Source organism: Suricata suricatta, chromosome 9, assembly GCF_006229205.1.
Source record: "Suricata suricatta isolate VVHF042 chromosome 9, meerkat_22Aug2017_6uvM2_HiC, whole genome shotgun sequence".
NCBI classification, from domain to species: domain Eukaryota; kingdom Metazoa; phylum Chordata; class Mammalia; order Carnivora; family Herpestidae; genus Suricata; species Suricata suricatta.
This window is the reverse complement of record NC_043708.1, coordinates 92525177-92547991: the sequence shown is the minus strand read 5'-3', so window position 1 is coordinate 92547991 and position 22815 is coordinate 92525177. Positions and strand designations below refer to the sequence as shown.

At 37.8% G+C, this 22815-nt stretch overlaps 1 protein-coding gene across 1 annotated transcript in view; it reads right to left on the bottom strand.

Annotated features, from left to right (window-relative positions):
* UNC13C (unc-13 homolog C) overlaps positions 1–21573 on the bottom strand; it is a 593765-nt gene extending 572192 nt beyond the window's left edge. Inside the window, exons 1-3 of the mRNA XM_029952367.1 lie at positions 21484–21573; positions 18587–18661; positions 1996–2067 (exon numbers count right to left, since the gene is read on the bottom strand). The gene's annotated coding sequence lies outside the window, so the exon portion shown is untranslated. The remainder of the gene's footprint in view (positions 1–1995; positions 2068–18586; positions 18662–21483) is intronic.
* Positions 21574–22815: the final 1242 nt, after the last annotated feature.

Genomic DNA, 22815 nt, shown 5'->3' with positions numbered 1-22815 from the left:
TTTCAGCCCTGTAGGTCACTGCACATTTCCAAAGGTCCTATTTCCTCTTGTGCTCTAGGTCGAATCACCTCTTACTACCTCTGGGATAATGCCCCAGCAATTATGTGTTCACCTGCTTACAGCTTAGTCTCTCACTATTGGGTCCATCCAACCTACCAGGAAGCAAGTTTACATCTTCCCTTATTAGCAATAAACAAATCAAAGACAGCTTTCAGCTTTCCCTGGATGCTTAACTCCTCAAGTTACTGTACCTTCCACCAAAGTCTTCTGAAACACAGAGGAGACCTGTGGTCTCAACTTCCTCATGAGTTCATTAATCTTCAACCTCTCACTGTTTTATTCTAGCCCCAGAATTCTACCAAAATGTCTCTTTTGTTGGGCATGAATAATATGCATATAAACCAAACCTTCTCAAACTATCTGCTGCATCTGAAGCCATTAATCACTTGGCCTTTCTTTAAATCTGGAGTCTCCTCTGCACACAGCTATTTTGACCAGAGTCATGACATGACTGACACTGGGCCAATCAGGGCCTCTCTTTGGGGAACTGGGAGTTGGGACAAGGAGTTCATGAGATCTTTTTGATCATTTCAATAAGAAAGTAACATAAAGTTGTGACCTGAATGGTCAACTTTTGAACTCTGTAAAAACTGAGCAGTGAAAACCTATTTTCAGAAAAATAAAAAATGTAGACAAGAAGTCAAAAGCAAAAATGAGAGAACATATGGTCACAGAGGAAGTAAATGCCTTTATTTCTGACTACTCTCCAGGCCTATGAGTTTTGTCTAAGCTATGATGAGATACCAGTTTCTGTAAGTATTTTCCTTTACAAAGAAACCCTAACAAGGTTCTCTACTGGCCTCTCTTTCTCTCTTGAGACTTTAGGCCCTCTTTCTTCTAACTAACACACTATTAATATCTGCATCTGGCTTCGCTTCTTTGCACTAATTCCTAGTTGTGTGTTGGCCAGTCTGGTCTGAATGACCATGAATATCTCAAACTCAACATTTTTCAATTCATCTTCATCCATGAATGATACTATTATCTAAATTTCTCATACTGTACTAATTAACAAAATCAATGTGCTCTTTGTTGCACACATTGGAACTCCAAATTCACTTTTAATTCCTTTTTTTCTCTGCCACAAACTTCTAGCAACTTCTGAATCTTATGGTTCTTAACTTTACAATGTCTGTCATTCCCCAACTTCTTTCCACTTCAGGATAATCTTGGTCAGGACTTCATCAGTGTATACTTTAGGTCAGTATCGTCTTTTAGGAAACAAAATAACTAACTTTGTAGGTCCTAGTACAATCCAGTCACATACCATATATCACAAACATTAAAAAACATAAATTCACATACTCTTCACCATAGGCTTTTACACTTGACTACTGCTAGGACTTCCTAGCTGTTCTCACCTTACCAGTTGTGTATAACTCTAGATGTATCCTTGTTCTGTAGTAAAAGTGAGAATTTTAAATTTTAATGAATGTTGTACAGCATGGCAACAGACCAAAACTTAGATGCTTATATAATTAGTATCCTCACTCCTTTTCCCTTTAAAGAATTAGATGCAGTGCAGTTCTCTTCACACAATGGAACTTCATTTGATTCTAACTCTTGGGTGAAAGTCAATTACTTATGCTTCAAAGGATGCAAACTGGGTGTGGCACTTATAACTAAAATTAAAATGAGTTTCTCACTAAACACAGTTGCAATTTTATCCTCTTCCTATATCACAAGGTGATTTTTAAGTAAATCCATAAAGAACTTACATCTAAATTCCTAAGAGCAAAATATGTTTTAGCTTTTTCAGCAAAGATAGAGCACGTTCCACATAATAATAGATGATATATGCTGCCAATAAAAAGCTCAAAATATCAAGGCAGTTCTTTAAAAATGTCTTATTTTTTTTCTACGGATTACTAAATTATACATGTAAAGTCCCTTCAGTTTAAAACTAAAACATACTTAGCCTTAGCCAGCTCTTACCTCAAACGGCATGTGGGAATGAATAATCACAATGAAAGCAGTTGGTAACTTGATCTATGGCAAGTCTAGATGCTGGTGTAATTAAAATAAGAAAACAGAAAGAAATTAAAAAGGCAATACAAAAATACATCTCCAATAACCATAGCAGTAAAAATATACAATGTCTATTTATCCAAATTCAAGTTTTCCAAAGATTGCTCTCACAAAGCAAGGTAAGCCCTATCTCTCTCCCACAAAATCACCCTAAGATTCAGAGTCTGATTGTTCCTGTTTGTCCCCCTTGGACTCAGTCCTTACTTTTCTTTTAGGCTTGGATGACAGAGAGCAATGATCCAGAGGAATGTCATGCCAAATTAGAGATTATCTTTGATATCCAAGAACCACAATCTGATATTTAAAAAAACTTTAAAAATAGAAATTTTAAAATAATATACGAAATAATCAGTGAAAAAGGCTTCTGAGTAAACTTCTATGCCTTCAGAGAAAGAAGGACATAAAAAAAATATCCCAGAGAACATACACTCTGTATACCTTTGAAATTAAAATCAATGTAATCTCAATCGTAATATTTGCATTCCAGCCTCCCATCTGAATCTACCCTCAAAACTAATGGAAAGATAAGCAAGGCACAGTTGTGGTGTACCAGAGAGATACCCCTTCAGAATAATTCACTCTATCAATTGTCAAGAATGTTGTGTTCATCACTAAAGCATAGTTAGGTCTCTCTCTGAGAATGGTCCATGGCCAAGGGGTTGCTGCTCTCTACTAGGGCAACCCATGGTCAATGACTAATTAAGGTGAGTGTTAATATACCTAGCCCCCTTGCTAGAATGCAAGGACCATCCGGGCATCAGAGCTTTTTGTGGGATTAGCTAAGACCTGTTAGAAATACATCACAATTCAGCTCTCCCTCTACCAAATCCAAAAGGAGTTTTGTATATCTCTCTCTGTTTCATAGTCTGTTTCCCAGGGAAACTGAATAAAGAAAGTTGATACCAAGGCAGCACTGAGGAAGTGATTCTAAACTGATATATTTTATCTGGATCTTTCTCTGTTGGACTGGCAATGGGAAACTAATTACTAATGCTATAGAAAACTGATAGTCTATGATGTACTGCAGCAGTGCAATTGTTAAAATATTTACTTGGGGTGGACTGAGATGCAATATGAATGGAAAGGAATAAGATCATTGGTCCAATATTTCCAGTTATTGGAGAAGTTGAGAAGAGGAAGTAATTAGCACTATGGAATAGAATAGCTATTGCTGTGGCCTCTGGATGCAATAGAAAGAGATAATCAAAGGTTAAATGTGATTAATCACCAATTTAAGGATAAGTGTAAATACAACGGATGTTAAGGTCATCAGATACATAAATTCTCACCTCTTGTGGCAAATGCAGAAAAAGCCACAGACCCAGGAATTAATCAGAAGGTGGCAGAGCTCCAGGGAAGGTTTAATTCTTAACGTAGGTTGGCTATTCCAAGGTCAGGGCCTTAATTGAGAAAAAAAATAGGACTGTGGGTCATGAGATGGGGACATCTAGGTTAAGTCACTTGAAACTCTTGAATCTTCATATTCCCTTGAATCCTCTGAGACTCCAAAAGTGGCCCACTCCCTGTTAGCTGCTTGTGCTCCATCTTTGTTTGAGGACACAGGTATCTAACTTGGAGGAAAATTGGTGCAGTTTCCATCAAGATCTACCACAAACACCCTCATGAGCCCTCAGATCAAGAACTAGGGTAAAGTCACAACATGATCCAGCTGGGTAAATGTGGGGTCCATTAAGAAAGGAAAGAGACTACATGTTAAAGAAACTGTAGGAGGGGCGCCTGGGTGTCTCAGTCGGTTAAGCATCTGACTTCAGCTCAGGTCATGATCTCAGTTTATGGGTTCAAGCCCCACGCAAGGTTCTGTGCTGACAACTAGCTCAGAGCCTGGAGCCTGTCTTCAGCTTCTGTGTCTTCCTCTCTCTCTGACCCTCCCCTGTTCATGCTGTCTTTCTCTCTCTCTCAAAAATAAATAACATTTAAAAATTTTTAAAAAGAGAGAAACTGTAGGATCTCATTAAAATATATGTACTCATATGTATTCATAGGAACTAAGAGAATACTTATTAACCAGAATTGTCAGTGTTGGATCAATAGGGAGGTATATGAAGTTAAATAGGGAAGAATGTATTGCTATGGAAACACTGTCTTCTGATCCTGAATTTATCATCTGGCAGGTCCATTGAAGACAATATAATGCAAGGCTATAGTGGTTCTTCTAAGCTTGGGAAAAAATTATAGTCTGCACTAAGTAGATATAATATGGCAAACAGTAGTGAAAGAGACTGTCAGTCTCAGAGAAGTGGATGTTCTAGAATGGCTATACTACATAAAGCCAGAAAACTGACCAGACAAAAATGTTCCATGGCAGGGCACATCATTTAACAAGTGTGCAGTTTCTCAGCGGCATCACTGAACATCTCAGTGGTGGCTACCCTCTATAGGATAGGAAGGTTATAGAGCTAGGCTCTACTAGCAATGATAGGATCCAGAACCATTGAAGTTAGGTAGTAATATTTATCAGAAACATGCTAGGTACAATTATCACAATAAGATGCAATGTTGGAAATGCAACCATGAGGAAATTTAGAGATAAAGATATCATTAGTAGAATGCAGTTCCTAGAGGTACAGATAGATACACACTTCTCCACAGATAATGTTTACTTTTAGAAAAAGAAATCATGAATAGATGATCTGGAGATTGAAGACTGCCACCCAAGTGAAAATATAAAACTTTTACCCAGTTTCTAGACTTGAGCCGATACTCAAATCCAGAAGTTACTGACTGAAGGAGAGGCCAGGTCTCAATGAGGTTTGGACCTCACGACTTCATAACAAATCAATGGTGTGATTCCCATAGACCTTCACCCAAAAGACCTACCCGTATAACCATATTCCAGGGAAGAAAATATCCAAACATTTTGAGGACTGTGAGAAGTAAGTCTAATACACTCAGTGGTCCACTGAGTCTATCTGGGATCACACACTGATCATTTCTTCAGTCTTCAAATGTTTAATTGGAATGAATATATGTGGTAATTAGCAGAACCTCCACATTGGTTCCTTTGCCTGTGGGATAAGAGCTATCATAGTGGAGGCCAAGAAAGTAAATTTTTAAAAACTAACAGGGGTGCCTGGGTGGCTCAGTTGGTTGAGTGTCTGACTTCAGCTCAGGTATGATCTCAAAGTTCGTGAGTTCCAGCTTCGCATCAAGCTCTGTGCTGACAACTGGGAGCCTGGAGTCTGCTTCGGATTCTTTATCTCCTTCTCTCTCTGCCTTCCCCCAATCATGCTTGCTCTTTCTCTCAAAAATAAACATTAAAAATTAATATATATGTTATATATATTAATAAACGATCATACTTTGGGGAATGCAGATACCAGTACAACACAAAGATTTTTAAATGATGCAGGTCATTGTTTTTATCATTGTCATATTTCACTCATCTCAGTTAGTTTACCAGATTTGCCCTTACAAAAGCCAAATAGATCCTAGAGGATGATAGTGGACTACCATAAACTCAACAAAGTAGTCACTTCAGTCGCAGCTGGCTCATGGATGTGGTAACTGTGCTATAGCAGATTAACATAGCCTCAGATACATGGTATGTGACACTGAATTGTCAAATTCATTGTTTTTTGTACTTGTCAGGAAAAGAGATCAGAAGCAGATCACATTCAAATGGGGCAGAAAAGAACATACGGTCTTGCCCAGGGACTGTCTTAATTCTCCCACTGGGACCTAGATCATCTGAATATTCAGAAGAACATTACATTTAACCATGACATTGATGATATCCTGTTAGTTGGAGCCAGTGAGAAAAAAGTAGCAAAAAGGTGAACAAGAAGGTCTTAATAAGACATATGAGCTCTAACGGAAGATTAATCCTATGACGATTCAGAGGTCCACACTCATGCAGCTTTTCAGAGTAAGTGGTCTACAGGACACCTGGATATCCCCTCCAAATCATTGCCTCAAAATGTAGCAGCCTCTGCAGATTCTGGAAGTAACATAACTATCCGTGGTAGTATTACTATAGCTCATATGCTAGTAATATCAAAGGCTGACACAGTTCAGACACTATGGACAGAGATATCTGTGGTGAAAAAGTCACTTTGTGAAATTATGGTCAGATCCAACAAAACAATCACAATTTGAACCCCCAATTCTGGAGGAAGTTCATGTCATTTGCAGTGGGGGCCTATGCGCTATTCAAAACTTATTCTCCAATCTGCAACTAGGTCCAAATATTTGCAGAGTACTTGAGTATGTGGCATCAACTGAGCATGATGCCAGACTACTTATCATGAGCTTAATTCTATTTGACTCACTAAATCATATGATTAGATGAACCCATTAGCAATACACTGTAAAATAAAAATGGCATACTTCAGATTGTCAGACAAGAAGAGTGTCACAGGCACAAGTAAGCTGTATGAGTATATATTCTAAATCTTTGTCATCCATTACCATTGCACCAATGCTTTCCCTGTGTGTGCACACACACATGCATGTACACACACACACACACACACACACACACACACACACTCTCTCTCTCTCTCTCTCATTGGAAGATATCCCTTAAAGACAGCTAAGGGAAGAAGAAAAGAATCTGAACTTAGTGTATGGATGGACTGACTATGAATGTGGGTATCTGAATATGCAAGAAGTCCATGAACATGGACTCCTGCTACACAGTCCCTGTTAATATGGCTCTGCATGACAGCAGGGAAGGAAAAGCCTCCCAAGGACAGAATTTGAAGTAGGTTCTGATGATCCACTTTGTGTGGAAAGAGAAGTAGCCCACGATAAGAATACATGGGAACTGATGAGCAATGGAGAAGATCACTTAGGTAAATTTTTAGGAGCCTGTAAAAAAAATGGAACACCAAAGTCAAAGAGAGCTAGGAAACAAGCATGCAGATAGATTTAAGGAAAAGGGCATGAAGTATGAAAACTTCTGGTTTGCATGTGGAGGCCCGCCAGAGAGCATCCACCATGGAAGAAGCAATAAATAACCAAGTAAATAGAATTATTTGGCCAATTGTAGTTGAGACAGACATAATACATGGACTCAACAACATAGGCTGTCATTCACCAATGTTGATCTATGTTTTACTGCTGCTGAATGTTCAAACTGCTGGCAACAGAGAATAATGCTGAGCACCAGATACATCTTTCAAAATCGTCTAGCCACTTGGTAACAATTGATTACATTGAACTTCTTCTACTATAGAAAGGGCCATGCTTCATTTTAACTGAAATCAACAAAATTTCAGATATTAATAATTTGCTTTTCTCATCCACACAATTTCCTCTTAGATGAAGAGGCTTATTTCACAGAGGTGAATATGCAGCAGTGGGCTCATGGCTTATGCATTACACTATTCTATGAGATACTACATCAAACCCAGAAGCTTCTAGGCTGCTGATATTTAAAAATAGCCTTTGAAGAAATATTTGCAGTGCCAGCTTAGAAACGATACCTTGAGAGGATGGGACACTTCAGAATGCAGTGTACATTACCAATCCATGATCGTCACATGGTATTGTGTCCCCAGGAGATAACCAAGTAGTGGCCCTACTTATTATCACTCTCAATGTCCTGCTTGGAATATCTGTACTTCCCATCACTACAATTTCGTTCTCTGAGATTAAGGAGCACCTGGTTCCCAGAGGATTGCTTCTATGAGGAGACAGTCAAAGTACCATGAAATCTTAAAATATAGTTGCCAGCTGGTCACTTTAACCTATGTCAGGAAGAACTGATTCTGATCAATAGGACAACATAGTGCTGAAACTACATTATGAGGACTAGAAAGAATATGTCTAGCACCCAGATAAGCCACTAAAGAAACTCTTCATAATCCCCTGCCTAATATGACGAAAAATGATCAAACATGGCCAAAGACAAAGGGCTCAGACCCCCCCCAAGTATTATAATCTGAGTCACCCAACCAGTTAATCCACCCATATTAGACAAGCAGAGGTGCTAGCCATGGGAATGTGTATCTATAACAGGAGAGAGATAATGTTCTGTGGTTTTAACCAGATAGGCCTACCTCAAAAAACAAGCAAATTTTCAAATAAACAATCTAACTTTACACTAATGGGAACTAGAAAAAAAAAAAAAAAGAACAAAAGAAGCCCAAAGTTAGTAGAGTGAAATAAATAATGAAGATTGGAGTAGAAATAAAATAATAGAAAATATCAATAAGACTAAGAGCTAGTTCTTTGAAAACATAAGAAAACTTGATAAACCTTTAGCCAGACTGACCAAAGGGAAAAAAAAAAAAGAGTGTTCAAAAAAATAAGAAATGAAGAAGTTACAACTGATACACAGAAATACAAAAGATCCTAAGAGATTACTAACAACAGTTATAGACCCCAAAAATGGACAAGGTAGAAGAAATGGATAAATTCTTGCAATCATATAATATCCCAAGACAATTAGGAAGAAACAGAAACTCTGAATAGACCAATTACTAGGAGGGGAACCAAAAAGCTTTACTGGTAAATTCTACCAAACATTTTATTACCTATCCTTCTCAAAATTCCAAAAAAAAAAAAAAACCAAAGGGGGGAGACACTTTCAAACTCATTTTACAAGGCCATAATTACCCTAATATCAAAAGCAGACAGACATCATAGACTCACAAAAAATTACAGGCCTATATTCCTGATGAACATAGATGAAAAATCTCAACAAAACATTAGCAAACTGAGTTTAACAATACATTAAAAGGATCATACACTATGATCAAGCAAGATTTATCCTAAGGATGCAAGGATGATTCAAGATCTGGAAATCGATCAACATGATATACCACATAAATAAAATATATTAAATAAAAGGTAATTAATAATTAATATATCAAATAAAAAGATAACAATTATATGATTGTCTCAGTAGATGCATAAAAAGCATTTGACAAAATTCCACATCCATGTATGGTAACAATTCTCAACAAAGTAAGTGTAGATGGAACCAACCTCAGCGTAATAATAAGGACAACAGGAAAAGGACAAGAATGCCCACTTGCTCCACTTTTATTCAACATACTATTGGCCTATTGCCAGAGCAATTAGGAAAGGGAAAAAAGCATCCAAATTGAAAAAAAGAAGTACAATTGTCATTTTGTGAATGACTATTTTATATAGAGAAAATTCTAAGGACTATGCTCACATACACCTGTTAAATTCAGTAAAGTGGCCGGGTAAAAAGTCAATATACAAAAATTAGTTGTCTATCTATAAACTCTCAACAAACTATTAGAAAAGTTAAGAAAACAATCTCATTTACAATTGCATCGAAAAAAACAAACTTAAGAATAAACTATCTAAGAATAAACCTGTACACTGAAAACTAAAAGTCACTGATGAAAAACTAAAAAAGGCACAAATAAATAAAAAGATATTCCATGCTCATGGTTTCAAATAGTCAATACTATTAAAATGTCTATATTTTCCAAAGAAATATACAGATTTAATGAAATCCCTTTCAAAATTCCAATGGCATTTTTCATAAAACAATCCCAGCATCTGTATGGAACCAGAAGACTCCAAATAGCCAAAGCTATATTAATAAAGATACTAGGCCAGAGGCTTCATTATGCTTGATGGGGGCGCCTGGGTGGCTCATTCGGTTAAGTGTCCAACTCTGGCTTAGGTCATGATCTCACAGTCCGTGGGTTTGAGCCCTGCTTCGGGCTCTGTGCTGACAGCTTAGAGCCTGGAGCCTGCTCTGGATTCTGTGTCTCCCTCTCTTTGTGCTCCTTTCCTGCTCTCTGTCTCGGTCTCTCAAAGACATAAAAAATTTTTAATGAAAGATTTAAAATTTTTATCACAATACTCTGGTTTCTCTTCAGATCGTATAAATCTTTTGCCTTTTAAAATTTTTATTGAATAGCATTTAGGCATGGCTCTAATATATCCCTAATAAACAGATGTGAAAAAATAAACTGAAGCTAGTTTTTTGGCCAGCAGAAAGCAAGACAGTCCCCTGCATGCCTGCTCTGCATTTAATCTTCCTAATCATTTGTTGCATTCTGTTCAAAGTTTTGTAGTTGTTTATTCTTTATTTATGGTCTCTCTTTCATATATGACCCTGTGTATATGTGGAATTATATGCATGTTTAGAATAATTTTTAAAATTCCAAAGAAGTTAAAGAATGAGACACAAAACAACAGGTGTGTTTTAATAGGGAGAAGAATCTACACACACACACACACACACACACACACACACACACCAGAATGAGGAACTGGGTTACGGTGAGGAAACAGATATTCAGAGTTGTCATGGCTTATTTACCTTTTGGACAAACTGGCCCATTCTCCATTTCTGAGTTCTCCCCCATTAAAGTAACCCCTACCTCATTATTCTGCTTAGGGATAATGGGCAGGACCTCTGGTAGAAACAGGAATATAATCTTAGACTTTTCAGTCCAATTCTTCCTGTTTTCTATATTATGACAGTGCCAGACATCTCTGCCAAAACTGAGAGGCAGGGCTATTGCAGTGTTCAATGTCAGCACCTTCACAGGTCCTTTTAAATGTGGAAGACAGAATGACCACACTGGGTGTTGTTTGAAAAAAAAAAAACCTCAATTATGCATCAGTATAAGCAAGTTTTCATTCAAAAAACAGGTAAATCAATAAAGTAATATTTACTTTATCAAAGTATTTAGCAAATTTTCCCCAAAAAAGAAAGGCAATTCTCTAGAGAATTTAACATTGATATTAGCTTGCAGATAGTTTGGAAACACAGATGGTATATAAATTAATACCTTAACACATAATCAGAAATAGTCCTCTCTCTGGTTTGTATTTGGCTGTGTTTGTAATACCAAAAGAAAGCAAAAGAAGAAACAGGCTTTACAAGGCATAGTAAGCAGAACACAAGATCCTGTGTTAGCCAAAGCAGAAATCTATAGCTGCAATGGCACAAGGAATTACAGTTTTAATTTAAGGCCTTTGTCCAGCCTTGGTACTTTCAGAAATTGTTTGGACAAATGATTTCTTGGTGTTGTTGTTTTATCCTTGAATTTAAAAAAAGTTTTTAATGTTTATTTTTGAGAGACAGAGACAGAGCACAAGGAGTGGAGGGGCCAAGAGAGAGGGAGACACAGAATCTGAAACAGGCTCCAGGCTCTGAGCTGTCAGCACAGAGCCCAACGCAGGGCTCGAACTCACAAACCACAAGATTGTGAACTGAGCTGACGTTTGACGCTTAACCAACTGACCCACCCAGGCACCCTTTATCTCTGAATTTTTTACTGAGCTATTATTTCAGGTAGAAACCAATAAAGATTGCCTAATATTTTTTAACAATTAAGCAGTACTTATGAATCAGAATTTGTAGACAATTTTCTAAAATTGTAATTGAGGTTATATAACCTTGCCTTCACTGATAATGCAAGTTGAGCCATAGTGTCCAGGTAAGAAATAGCTGCTCACAATTAAGAAGGGATGTATTTATGTAATATCCAAAATATTGAACCATTTGCTGACATTAAAGAAACAGCTCAATTCATTCTGCAATGTTCTCAGTCCCATCAAGCATATTATCTCTCCGGGTCTTCTCTTCCTAATAAAGCTATCAGCCTCTCCTTTGACAGACAATTCTCTGTAACTCTGGCACCTCCACAGTGATCTACACAGAACAGGTTACTAGTGAAGATGAAAAAGTGACAAACACATTCAAGAAGAATCTGAACAGTTACATATTTGAATTCAAAAGCTTAAAAAAAAAGAAAAGACCACATGGATTTACCAACATTTTATTCATTCACCCAATAAATATTTATTGAGCACCAGCTAGGCGTTGTGACTTACACTAGGTTTGGGGGATACAACAATGGTGAGCAAATGGCTATAGTCTCTGCCCTCTGTGAGATCAATATAAACAGAGGAAGTTATTTAAAAGAGCAATTTCAGAGCAAATTAGTATTTTCTCTCCAACTATTTCCACCAAAAAGTGACTCCTTGACACATATCCTTAAAATTCAGACCAACCAACAAAGCCCTATTCCTCACTATATATTTTCTCCTCTACCCAAAACATGTCTTTATCACGTTGCTTGAAGAGAATGTACTTTCATTTCCTCTTCACTAGACCATCAGTGTCCTGACGGGGAATCTTACAAGTCATTCCTTCCATCTACAGTTCATATTAGCCCAATTTCGCACTCACTAGTTTGGCAAGCTCCCTTAATGCACTTTTTTTTTAAGGCAGAGAGTGAGGGAGAGAGATAAAGACCAAGAGAGACAGCAGAGGAGGGGCAGAGGGAGAGAAAGAGACAGAGAGACAGGGAGAGAGACAATCTTAAGCAGGCTCCACGGCCAGCACCGAGGGCTTGATCTCATGGCTGTGAGATCAGCACCTGAGCCGAAATGAACAGTCAGATGCTTAACCAACTGAGCTACCCAGGCACGCCTACCCTTCCTATATAATTTGCATTCATGTTTTCCTCTTGCAGTAGATGTAATAGCTTTTGAAGGCAGGCCTTCTTTTTTATTATTTGCACATTCTTTCTATGGAGCCTAGCAAAGTGCCCAAAGGCTTCTTATATATCAACAGAAACTTCTTCTTGTTCTCTACTCACAACTTTGCAATTTCCTTTGCCCCATAAGGATTCCCTCTGTCTGGAATATTCTCTGGCAAATAATCATAGCCTATGCCATCCCCTATTTTTAAAAATATCAATACAATTTGCTTAAGATTTATTTTTTGTTATTAATAACATCAAACACAGGAAATTGTTGTATTGTACCCATCAGAATCATTTTAATTCACCAGGTTGTTTTTTTCCTTTTCAACTAATACATGTAAGCAATCCACCAGCTTGGCAGTGAGAACATGCCTTGCTCTCAAGGAACTCACAGTCTTGTGAATAGAAAAGCAGACAGTTACAGGCACTAGCAATTAAGACCAGACCAAATGGTGAGGGAGACAGGTGTCAGGAAAGCCAAACCTTTTGTCCTCTGCACAGGCAACCACACATTAAAGCCACACAGACACATCTTGTCTAAAGTTGAACTGGCTTTACTTCTTCTGCAAAAGCTGCAGACAGCTCTGTAATTAACCGAGAAGGAATCCCCTGGACTCTGAACGTTTTGCAGCTCATCTACGTAGGACCAAGGCAGCAGCTCAAGAGGCAGGGTATACACCTCCCAGTCACAAAGGTACAGGAGATGTCTGTCAGCGAAGGCATACAGCAAGAACAGAAAATGTACACTTAGTCATTTTGGTGTGCTGGGATTTCTGAAACAGGAATTTTATGGGCGTGTTTCAAATCCAAGTTTGATTTTCTCCTATTGTTTGTGACACTCATGTCCTACCTTATGTAGCCATGTGCTGAGGCCTGAGGACCCTCAGATGAATTTCAGTAGTGATCTCAACAAAATGTAATTGATATAAACCTGCCAGCATTCAGAAATATTAAAAAATGTGCTATTTTTCAGGCATAGAGTTAATATTCAAGTTTGCCTCCAGTAGAATTCTGACCTTGAATTGCTTTTCTGGGAAGAGAGGTGAATTTTGCCTAACATTATTTTTTTTTTCCATTCTTCCTTATGACCAAATGTTTTCCTCCTATAATATGATGTGTTAGGAGCCAGGTCTGTGACCTTGGTGCAGAATATTTCCCTCAATACTAATGATCAATCCATGTAAGCATTAACTTACTTTTGAAAACTTATTTCTACTACATCTAAAAACAAATAAATAGAATTCTAATTACCCAGTCACTTCTCATCATTAATACTGTGTTATTTAACTAAATAGGAAATGCCTATTCATAAAAAATATCTACTTACCAAATAATTGGAAAGTATTAAATAAAGACCAATTATGCTAAATAGAACTTAATATTTTATCATGTAGAAAGCACCAAAGGGAATCCTGTGATACCTTCCAAGCAGTCATAATGAATATATATACTGTAGTGCTGCAGACCCAAGAGGGCATTTGATCTTTAAGTACTATCATCACCGACAGATATATTTATTCTTGTTCCAAAGTTACTGGCACAAACTAGTTAATTGTTTACAAATGTTTTAATTCATGATAAATAAGAGTTCACAGGACCTCTTCATTAGACTTCAAATTGCTTGGTTTTCTCATCCATTAATATTCACAGAAGTAGAGTAAAAAGTTTCTTTGCATAAAAATACAAACAGGCTTTACTTTTTAGTCCATTTTCATCTAGTAAGTATTACGCAGTCCAGTAAATTATCTATGCATCTCAGAAAACCAAACTGAGAGACTGACTTCACAATAAAAAGGGAGACATAACATGGGTTAACTAAGAAATAGTTGAAAAACAAGCATCCGGAAACTGTAAGGTCTTTGATGTAGACCTTCCGGGTGCTATGATTTTTTAAAACCCTATCTAGAGTTTTACCATTCTATTTTAACATTTGAAAGTTGTGTCACACCTTGTGAACTTTAAATTTTTTCTGCATTCTAAACACATCTTCATCTCATCGATGGAACCTCTATATTCCAAACATAACCATCAGCAAATAATATTTTGCACATAGGGCCTCAAGTACAGACAACTGGAACCAGCTGAGAGAAATTCATCAAGGTCTATACTGTCAAGTACATTAAGGGAAAGTTAACCAAGGGACACAAAACTCACAAAGAACACTTACACAGCCAGGCTCTAATTTACTGTAAGTTCTGGGGTTTATGATACTTTTCCCCTATTGGGGAGCCTCTTTCCTTACTACCATTACTGAGGAATTTAAAGATTTCAAGCTCAGCCAAGGATTTGAGGCAGATTTGTGCTCAGACTCCTCACTCTTTTGGGGGGTAATTTTCTTCCAAAATGAAATATTGCAGGTGAAAGGACTTATCTATAATTGGCAATATTGCCTCCTTTGTCAGAAAAAACAGATGCCCTAAGAATTCCTTTCAAAAACTAAAAACACCATTGAAGTTCCCTGGGTTTCTTTCCATAATTGTAGCTATTGTTGAATCCTTTGGAACTAGACACAACAAAGCAGGAACAAGGGTGATTTAAGACCAATAAAATGGATGGAAGTTGGATGTGCTCCAACAGTAAACTGGAGGGCCATAGACCACATTCTAGATTATCCGGGAAGATTCAGATAAAAGGAAATGAGGGAGAATATGGTACCCCAAACTGAATAAAAGCTGTACTTCATCTGGAACCATTGGTCAAGAACAGGAAGACATGCACCACAGAACACTGACACGGATCTGTCAAGTGACATGGTTCCAACCTAGGAAAAGTCAGGCAGGAGCCTCCCCTGTTGTTCATTATTCATCTTCCACCTCTCTTGAAGTCTCTATCTTTTAGTGATTCTGTTCACGAACTACATGGACACTGGATCCTGACATTCGCCACAAAGCTACTAAGGGCCTCCCGAAGTCAAAACTCTGAAAAATGAGAATAAATCAGGGTCACTGATCATACTCTAACCTCTCGGCTTGTTCCCAGAAGCATTTTGTAGTGGTAGACTCTTCACAAAGCCCCAAGGAGCTGTAATGCTGAAAGTCATTCAGATTTGCTGTTTCATAATTCAATGAAGAACACATATAAGAATGTTGGAATCTCAGAGCCTTTGATTTCATCAAAAATAGATGTTCAAAGCTATTCCAATTTGTTCTAAATGTAGTTGTTAAGGTAATTACTATCTTGGGTCAAAGTATAGGCTTATGTTTTTCCTTCTCACGTTAGTGTATTCTTTCTTTTTGTTATTTCTTCTCTTTCTTTCCCTTATTAGTCTTTTCCTCTAATAACTAATAATATTATAGATTTCAAATTCAAAATAAAAACCAACATATTTACTGAGCACTCAGCTTCTATATATAAAATAGTGAAGAATATGAACATATTTACAATTAATGATAGCTAGTATTCTTTGGGCACCTAATGTATATTAGTTTATTTTATTGTCATAAAAACACTTGGAAGTGGTGGCTCTTTTTGGTGCCATTATCTCCTGGGTGACAAGTTAAGACACAAACATTTTATTTTGAACAATTTGGCAAAGTTTACACAGATCATGTACTTAATTGGCTTGTAGTATTGCTAAAACATTTTTAAAATGTTACGTGGAGTAATAAATGCCTAAATTATACGTTGAGACCAAAAGAGAAATCTCGTAAGAAAGTACATGATGAATTAGCAAATGAATTCTGCAACTAATCCAGTCTATAGGATTGCATAAAATCGCAGTATTTGGAAACTCTGAGTATTCTATTTAATTGGGTCAGAGATTGGGTAGGAAACTGGATGTAAAGCAAAACTGGAAAGGCAGTCTGAAATCTTGTTGTAAAAAAGTTGTTTGTTTTTCCACACTAAGTAGTTTAGGATGTTATATATGAGAGGGTGACCTTGAGGGTTTTTGAACAGAGAGTGACATGTGCCATGATCAAGGGATTTTTTAGGACAATGAATCTGGCAATAGGAGGCAGAACAGATGCTAGGAGGAGAGGCTCATAAAGATAGAACAATTGGAAAATTGAAGCGGTATTTTAGTCCTAAAGAGACAAGAATGGTGGTACAATAAGAGGAGGGAAGAAAGCGTGGCTGGACATGATGTGTCAAAAAGAAACAAGATTTGGTGATTGAACACAGCTCATGAGGAAGAAAAAGACAGTGCAAATGACTTGAGATTTGAGCGTGGGTAACAGAAAATCAGGAAAAGGAGCAGTTTGGGGGAGACTAGAATGCAATCTCTCTACTTTGGGGAAACATATAATGTAAATCTCCTTCATGAGGTCTATCTTCTTCATAGGCCCCTAAAGAAGTTAGGTTCACCAAGACAAAGAGTAGTCACTGGAACAAATAAAATGCTCCTACTCAAGGCTACATGGAAGATAAAAGCAATTGATGTATGTATTTATTCTAATTTCTTGTATTTATTTATCAAGCTTTATGTCTTATTTTTTACTTAAAAAAAAGATGTTCTACTGTCCAGTAATATTGTAACAATTTGAGTATTTAGCATTATCTTCTAATCCTATCAATTACATTCCAAGAACTGGAATTAATTTTAATTTTTAGAAATTAGATTTTAATCTTCATATTTTGCCCCTTGTCAATCAACCTTGTTTGAAATTGCAAAGGAAATAAGTTTGAGCAGTTTTTCAAGTTAAGTTGACCGAAAGTAAGCCAAGCCATGAGAGGACCCTGCAAACCCCCTCTGGCATGTTCTTACACGTGTGTCCATCCAGAAGAGGAGAGAGCTGAAAGAAGAGAGAACAAATCCACTCATGACTGAATCTACTCATATACTTTAATTTTAAAAAAATTTTAACGTTTATTTTTGAGAAAGAGAGAGAGAATGTGAGTGGGGGAGGAAGAGGGTAGGGACACAGCATTGAAGCAGTCTCCAAGCTCTGAGCTGTCAGCATAGAGCCTGACACAGGGCTCAAACCCACAGACCATGGGGTCATAACCTGATCTGAAGTCAGATGGTCAACTGACCGAGCCACGCAGGTGCCCTTAATTTTAAAACCTCTCGATACAATTGCTCTACCAATGACTCTAATAAAGTGAGCACCTAAGCACCCCAATACCATTTGTTTCTTGTAACAAAACGGCAGCACCTCACAATCTATCCAAGCTGCAGCAAATATTTTATGACTCACAAATACAGGGCTGTATACACAATATGCAGTTACCTGAAATATGATTAAGACAATACTTATCATTGCCTCATTATGTGAAAGAAAACAAGTCTACCAACTTTTTAAAAGTCCTGAAAGCATTAATTCTGCTTCAGTTTCTCAGGCAGGAACTGATTTATTAACCTCTAACCTCCGGAGAAGCAAAACAAATCAAGTAACCCTGTAACTATATTTTACACAGAGTCAACTCCATATGTAGCTCTGCACTAAGTAGCTTTCACAGGATCTCTGAGTCTGAGAAATGGGTCTTCATGAGCATCAATGTCTTTTACAGATGAGGAAAAAAAAACAATGCTCAGAAAAGGACAGCCCTGGTTAACCCAGCCAGTTGGAGATTGAACCAGGATTTGATTAACGATAGCATTTTTCTTCTAGACAGCAAAAAGCAAGAGACTCTGGTCTGAGTGTGTGCATTAATTCTCTATTTTTATCTGTTTGGCAATTTTTGCTAAACAGTTCTCACTGATAAAGCAATTGCTTAGGGTTTGGGGGGGTTGTTTGTTTTGTTATGTGACACTTAGTAACGACAGGACTTAAAACATTTCTTTTCTTCCTCCAGGGTTTATAGGATCAGGTCAGCAGTGTACCCTGCTCAGATCATCTCTCAGTGATTGTGCCCAAGTTATCAGTTCTTCCATCTATCAAACAAAAATAGTCATCCTTATCTGAAAACTAGTCTTTCTCTTTTCTCCCCCCCCCCAGTTTTAATATACCTGAAAAAGCTACTTCTGGAGTATGTTATTTCAACTTATGAAACAAATGAGGCAAAATATTTTCACTCAAAACATGTTTTTATCTACCAAAAAGACATATTGCACTTAGATTCTCAAGAGCCAGAATACTCAGAGGAAAAAAAGTATATTTTACCTTGAACATAGGACTTGGACCAATGGAGATTGGCTGTTGGGAATAGAGACAGGCTGAAGGTGAAGTTGTAAAAGTCTAAGGGAGACAAGAAAATATTTTAGAGGAAAACCCATCTTCTGGGATCACTTTTTACAAATACTTTGGAAATCCTGAATATAATTTATAAAGCTGAGTTTATATCTTGCTAACCAGTATTTATTTCCACAAAATACTTTAATTCACTATGCAGGGAAAATAATATAAAATATTTGCCACATCAAGATCATAATATTTTCTATAGGCTGAGGCTAAATGATATAACTAGGATATGCAGGAGATAGGAAACATCTATCCCTCTTGGATCATGGCCATTTTCACAAAAGAAGGAGAAATGTTTCAGTGTGTCTTCATTTTTAGTTCTCCAGAGGACTTCTGATCTAGAGGGTAGAAGATCACCTGTCCTCAAACACTACAAGTGGAGCAAACAGTGCTGTGGCATCCATTATCTCTACAGAGATTACAGAACTGAGGGTTCAGTCTGCTGCATGCTCAAAAGCTACAACTGAGAGGGCTATTAGTAAGCACCTCCCTTTTTAAGATGGAAGGAATTGGAGTTTAGCCATCTAAGCACAAACAGAATACTTAAGAGAAGACTTGTAACAATAAAATTACAACAAAGGATTCAAGTTTAGTTCCTTGAATTTACATTATTGCTTGTGAGGTATTATCTTAAAGGTATTATCAGATAATTTGTTATTATATATAAACCATAACACTGTTAGAATGTAGCGTTTCATCTATAAGAGTGTGGTATAGAAACAAATTTGGCATATGTTTAAAATCCCAAATATTTCCAGCTGAAACGCAGCAATATTTTTCTCAGGTAGAAAGGGGATTCCCATGTTTCAAAAATTTTGGAGAAAGTCTTTCCAGAGTAAAAACTCTGAGCTGGAAAGAACAAAGAACAAAACCTGATGGTATTAAAACTAGAAGATGATGTACAGGTGGCATAATGTCTCGGAAAACTTAGGCACGGGACTCTACAATGCAGGAGCCGAACTGGTCAGTAGGACTCAAAGAGCATGGAGCATTGCGAAAAAGAGCATCATTTCTTAAACAAGTGGTTCTGGGTACCACGTACTTCATGGCTTCAAAAAGACCAGCAACCACAGAAAGAGGACAGAGGGCCAAGGAAGGTAAATAGTTTACCTTGTTAATAGTAAGCACATGCTGAGTGCTTTCTAGTCTTATCTAACATGTGTATCTCATATTTCAGATGAGTACATGGTGAGGACAATTTCCGCAAGAACTTTCCACATCCCTGTCATGGAAGCCTAATCACAACAAACAAATCCGTGCCTGCTTATTCACCTTCAAATTCAAGTTCACAATTCAACTGAAATTTCACTCAGAATCCCATTGTGGTCTCAACAGGCAACTTTGTCTGTGAGAGTTTCAAATATTCTTTTAAATTATCTCAGCTCAGTTTATTCATCAGTTTGAAAATAATCATTCATGGATTCAATAAGATAATTGTAGTGTCACTGTTATCGTGTTTCACCTATAGATGATATAATGCTTTTCATACAAGATGTCAACATAAAAGAAATACACAATTTTTTCCATACCATGTTATAAATGCAAACTCAACTTTTGCCCATCTTTCAAATCACTCTTCTGGCCCAGGAACTGCTTGTAATTATTTGCCATATTTGAGATTGTTGTTATTACAGTAGAGTGTGGAATTTTGCAATACCTGATTTACCTTTTTTTTTTGTATGGACCAACTCAGTGCTCTGTATCGCTAACATTTGGAAAAATGAGGTTTTAGTTTTAAAAGAGCATAATGTTGATTTACTTCACATTATGCATAAATTACTATTTAAATCTCATTTGTTTCTACTCCATTTGGACTTTTAAATCTTAAGAAAATAGTAGCAACAATAATTTAAAGTCAGGTTCTATAGCTTTAACACTTTTGTGAAAATGCACTCAACTGTAAAAGACAGCAAGATTTTTAAAAGCACTATTAATTAAAAAATGAGATAAACTTATAGTCTTAGGTTTTTGTTAAGAAATGCAGAGTTTTCCCAAAAACTCATTATTATGTATGTTACCCACCCATCTTTCCTTTTTCCCTTTAAGCCTAATAAAGAAAATGGACTTTAAGCTTTGTCATTTCAGCCTAAGGTACTAAAGGGCAGCCAATGTTACTATTGTTGCCGTATCTGTCTTTCTCTTTATTATACAAGTATATCGATGATGTAATTGCAGAAGTTAGGGTTTACTCGAGCTGTTGAAGCAAAAGAATTATTTTTTAGATTGCCTCCTTCAGCACTACAGAATAACTGTAAAACAGAACCAAGCATTCAATGTAAGCAATTCATCTCTTGAAAGCAAATCTGCAGGATCTTCGTCTTGAAGGACTGATCAAGAACTGGAAATGCAGAAGCACTGGGAAAGCTCAATTTGCTCCAGACCAACGCTGAGCTGGAAAAACACTTGAGTGACATAGTGCTAGTCTATGGCATTTTGACTTTTAACCCCTTCCTAGAAGCCTTCAACTTTTCTGTTTGGGTCTAATTTTGCCCCCCAAAGCCCGAGGGATTAGGAAACATCCCAGACTTTTACCCAGCTTTGTTTGTCCCTAAGTAGATATTCCCTGAAAGTTGTGTGGAAACTAAGCAATCATTTATCATTCTGCATTTAAAATAAAGCAATGATTGAGAAGTCCATGATCCTACATAGAGTCACCCATATTATAAACACAGAAGAGCTGAGCATTTACAAAATGTATCCACTACACTAGGAGAACCCCGATGGCTGTGATTCAAAGTGCAAACAAAAAGAATCAACAAGAAAATAAAGACACAAAATCACATGCAGATGAAGCAGCGCATACAGGGAAAAGAACATACCTGAGGGATTCTCCTTTTTAAAAAAAAAAAAATGTACACACCAGGTGAGCTGTTTCTCCCCTCCTTTTGGAGTGTATGTGTTTTCCCTTCAGGAATACCACTTGGAATCTGTTTCTAGTCTCCTTTCCTTTCTTCAGCCACAAATAGTTAGAGCAGGAGAGGAGGCTGCATCCCAGCGATCCGCCTCAAGTGCAATCAAGCATGCCTTTGGTCTGCAACGGTGTCTGTTCTTGTCAATTCTATCGTGCTCCCCAGGCAGCAACCTCCAAAGCAATTTTACAACTTAGCTGCTGGCATGAAACTGCCTTTCACTCTCCTCATTGCCAAATTCCTTCGGCAGCTCATTTCTCATCCCCGTCTCTAAGAAAGCAAACCGGGTGTCTCCCGTGTGTTGACGGGCGCCAAGGTTCATCAACAATTGAGGCTGAGGTGCATCGCGGCTGAATGCGTGCAGCAAGTTCACACGGCGCGGGCCGCGGCTGCTTTGGGGAATGCAGCACAGACACTGCGATCCCCCAGCCTCCTCTGCCCAGAGCGCCTCGGCTCCCCCTGCTGTCGCCCCTGCTGCTGCACAGACAGCTCCTCCAGGCTGAGCCACAGCCCCTGCTCACCGGAGGAGCGCCAGGCCGCCGCTGCCAGGTGTGGCCGGCGTCACCACCGCGCTGACAACTAACTGTAGGACGCAGCCTCATCGCCGGGGGAACGCGTGGACGCCGGAGCGTCCTCAGCCTAACTGTTCGTGTTTATCATGGAGTGATGACCTAGGAGGCAACTATGCGGCCAATTTTACTAGCTGTGTGTGCAGCCCCTGTGATAAAATGTAATTCTAAAATTACTGGTTTCGATGTAATTGGCTGTGCTTGGAATCATGAAAAGTGCAGCGCACACAGTCTGATTCCCAAATAGCCACTGAGAGGCAGCTGACGGGACCCCGTTTTCAGAGGGAGGAGATGCTGGGATCTCAGCCCAGATAGTTTTCTTCTTTTTCATGTGTGGAAAGCCATTTAAAGGTGATTCTTTAAAAAAATGTGAATTAAAGACACGTACTCAAATCCAAGTGGGAAATGGTGGAAAACTTAGAGTGACATAAAGGTTTTGCTTCTCACTCAGAAAGACGGTCTTTCCATTTGATGCTAATGTTCTAAAGATCTGGCTGGGAGTCGGATGGGCTTGCTTTCTTTTTTAGTTTTGCTGAGTCGAGGAGGTGGAGGGAGTAACAGCTCCCACTTTCCATCAATAAAGCATTTTCTATCCTCTAACCCTCCTGTTGAAACAAACAAACAAAAAAAAGTACTGGATCTTAAAATAGAGGCTTAAAGAAGCTCAAGTCCT